Genomic DNA, 4,040 nt, shown 5'->3' with positions numbered 1-4,040 from the left:
CGACAAAGTGTCTCCAATTATCTACCAGATAAAAATCAGTAAAGGCCAAAAAGAGCCAACTGTTAAATGGGTACACCGTAACCAGGTTAAACTACACAAGGCGTGCAATAACTCCTCAGGAGACAAAGATCTCACAAAATCTGACCTCGTGGGAACAAGGGTCATCCAAGCAGAAGATAACTAATGGATAAGAAACTTAACCATAGTTTAAATTCACAGGACTTACCCTTGACCATGACGAAGCTAAGACCTATCTCTTTGTGTTTCCATAGGACAATGATGATACCACTACTGGTAATCTTCACCCTCTTGGGTGCCACCCAAGAGGGGCAAGCCGAGATCGTAACCCCTGGACCCACCTCGGGCATCGCTCTGCGGGACCAGCAGGGACTGCTCATCACAGATTGCCGCCTATACACTCGAAAGGTCTTCGTCCGCTTCGACCCCCAAACCGTGGTCCAACAACACATTAACATTAAAAATGAGTGGTTAAACAGGCCATGGTACACAGTATCCCTAGAGGGTGCTAAAGCAGAGATCCAACACATCCTAAAACAACTGCATAAATTTACTTACACTCAACAAGAGTTGGGCGGAATAAGTACAAGGCAAAAGCGCGGCATCGGCGGACTTTTGCTTGCTGCATCGTCACTAGGATCACTGTTCAGCCTAGGGTTGTCCGCATACAACACTGTCAGTATAACGTCCCTAAAACAACATGTGTATGAAGTAGAGAGCGAGGTCCCAAAGATCCGAGCGCAAATGAACCTTCAACTAACACAATTGACACAGGTGACTAAAACCGTAAAGGATACTGTTCTAGTGCTGAATACTCACACCCAAGAAATCAAAGCCCTCGTAATAGCGGTAAATGAGTTAGCCCTTAAGGTTGAAGCGGATTACGCTGTCGCACACCTAATGGATAGGATTTTTGCTGACATGCTTAGAGATATCAGTTCGTCGGTAGATACACTAGCCACCGGTAGGATCCCACCATATCTAGTCTCTCTACAGATGGTGAACGACATCCTCAGCTCCGCTACGCACGAAAAAGTTACGCAAACACAGGCACACCTGGCTTACACTCTCGGTAGCGCAATCCCAATCTACGTCAATCACAAAACGTTGGAAATGGCGTTCATTATCAACCTACCGATAATTCCCTCAAACGGCATATATAGACTCAGGGACGTCGTAAATGTTGGCAATTGGCACGGCGAAAACCATGTTCAAATTGACACACCAAGGATGGTTGCGTACCACGACGACAACCCCTCAGTTTACCTAGCTCCAAACCTGCAGATGTGTGTTCTCACTCGGGAGATACACTATCTGTGCCCGAGCAAACCGTTTATGTGGAATAAAACCGCGGGCATATGCGGGTTAACACCTATTCCGGAAAATTCTAAGTGCTCAACGACCGTAACGCCTCGACACCTGGCTAAAGATGCAAAAGCGGAAATAATTGGCTCTCGTTGGCTAGTGAACGCTCCTCAAAGACAGGCGATCATAGCCTACGATCAACCCGGGGCAAATAGACCTTTGGCGTTACCGGACAAAACGATGTGGATCAGTGTTCCCCAGGGAACAACCATACACATTGGTGATTTGACGCTCTATCACCTCGATCCGGAACGATGGGACGCGACTCTGGATGACTCAGAGTACCTGAGAAATATGTCTATAGACATAGATCCAGAGACTCTGGGAAGGATCCGTTTTGAAGGCACCCAAGTCGTCGACGTGGAACCAATAAACCAAGTTCTCAAGTCCCTCAGGTCCACAACTAAGAACCCGATCCAACCAATTAACTATGCGTGGTCGAGCGCGGACACATTAATCATAGCCCTGCTAATGACGATAACCCTCGTATTGTGTGGGATACTCGCATCCCTGTCCCGGGGCCAAACGTCACTCCGAGTCGACGTGGATCGCCATGCAGCGCACCTCGATATGATTATGCCTCGCGTAAGCGGGTCCGCAAAGAAGCCACTCACACGGGACAACGTGACTGAAACTGACAACCAGGGTGAGGAGGAGCAGTGAAACGATGTTTCTAGATGCTTAGTCACTACTCTTGTCGGTGTTGAAACGTTGTTTAGTTGATTTTGGTTGTTTCTGAGGTAAGAATGAATCTTGTGTGTAGTAAGTTAGAGACTAAGAAGCCTTTGACCATGCCAACATGCAGTTCATTCATTAAATTGCAATCTTTGCGGAGTCAATGTATATTATTGCTACTTTAAGTACCATAATCTACATTGATCTCACAACGCTTAAGCCGAACCTACTCGAACAATTCTATTCGGGGGGGATAGCTAATTCTTTTTGATGAGTCTCGCCATAGACTTCCAAAACATTTATGGGGAAACCAGACACCCAATCTCAAGTCGTTCGTCTACAAGACAACAGACATTTGAACCAAACTATATTTTGCCATGTAAAGCTAACTTAACCCAAGTTAGAAATGGAAAAGTAGTTTGGAACCCTTTTCTATAGGCTTAAACCCCTGTAGTTACCCCTTTTCAGCATGCTCCACCCCTTAACTGGTAGTCGTAGCTGTTCCCAACCATAATAGCTTACACACCAGGTGCATATAGTTTAAGGCCTTATGTAAAATCCCCTTCATAAGCCCACCTTAAACCACATAATTGCATGACACATTTGAACCAGAACGACACAGGCTGGACGTCGCTGGAGACGACCTTCGCTGGAGGCGACCTGCAATCCTGACGTTGGTCTCCACTCTTCATCCAGTGGCCGCTTCTTCAGTTCAATCCAAGGGTACCCCTCTGTATGCTGATTAATCAACACTTCCGATCGTTGTGGATTTACCATTGTGGATTATATGACTTTTTCATACTTACGTACGGGCCACCAGTTGTAGATGAACAGATGCTGGGATATATTCATCATTTAACGCGGGTTCCTCATTTTTCTGGACTGAATAAAACGTGCATTGAATTTAAGGAAATGCAAACGTGAGACGTCATTTAGATTTGACCCATCAAAATGAATGCGGTCATTTATTTACAGAATCAAATTTAACATCAAACATGTACATTAATTTGGCAAATTATGAAAATAACAACAAAGCAATCAACCAGGAAAAATCATACGGCCATGATTTTTCCGTTGCTGCACCAAAGACATTTATGAAAACTGGACAACTATGATCTTTTGCCCACATGAATGTGGGTGAGCATTTTACACAGACATTTCTAAATATCTGGAAGAATTTCTACTTGATAGAAAAGTTTAAAGATGGGAAGAAGTTTAGAGGGAGTTAAGATGGTATGTGAGGGAAATTAAGTGTTCACCAGAACCGACACTCTCCATCAGAAGCCCAGCTCGCCTCGGTACGCTTGGTAGGAAACTTGACCCATTACCTTTCTGATGATAATCAGCAGATATGGTGTTCCGTTAACGCTACCGGTCCAGCGTCTCCTTAGAATGGCTGTAGCTCGTCAGAAGTAGTGGCGAGGCTCTGTTCGACACACATTCACCTCAGTGGAAAATGTTATAATCCCATGGAACTCGGAAGAGCTTTGTTGTCATGTCAGGAACTCCAACAGCACTCCATCAGAACTCCAGAACTCCAGAAGTCTGACAACTCTCCAACTCTGTAACTCCGTGAGTCTGTAACTCCGTGAGTCTAGGAAGTACTGACATTTTAAAGACTCTTTCCCGGTTCACTTTTTGGGATTTTTCATTGGTCAGAATCGACCAGAAGGGGTGTGTTTTTGTGACGTAAGAGGTTAGAGACAGCGAGAATTGTTATGGGACAGCTCAGAAATGTTCTCACAGACCGAGAGGGTTTTGTTGTGGCGTGTTTAAGAAACAGGTGCAAAACATCTCTATTTACGTCTGAGAGGATTCTAAAACATGACAGTTTTAACATAACAACTTGTTTTTCGTTTGACTGTAACCTTGTAAACGCACACACTTGCTCATTCAAAAGCAGAAATCAGAAAAATGCATAATTACTCTGCAACAGCTTTTAACATGAGAATAAAAATCATTACTCAGTTAATAAAATTGAT

Source organism: Nematolebias whitei, chromosome 14 (assembly GCF_014905685.2).
Source record: "Nematolebias whitei isolate Nwh7 chromosome 14, NemWhi1, whole genome shotgun sequence".
Taxonomy (NCBI): Eukaryota; Metazoa; Chordata; class Actinopteri; order Cyprinodontiformes; family Rivulidae; genus Nematolebias; species Nematolebias whitei.
The sequence above is the reverse complement of the archived record's forward strand: the minus strand, read 5'-3'. Positions refer to the sequence as shown.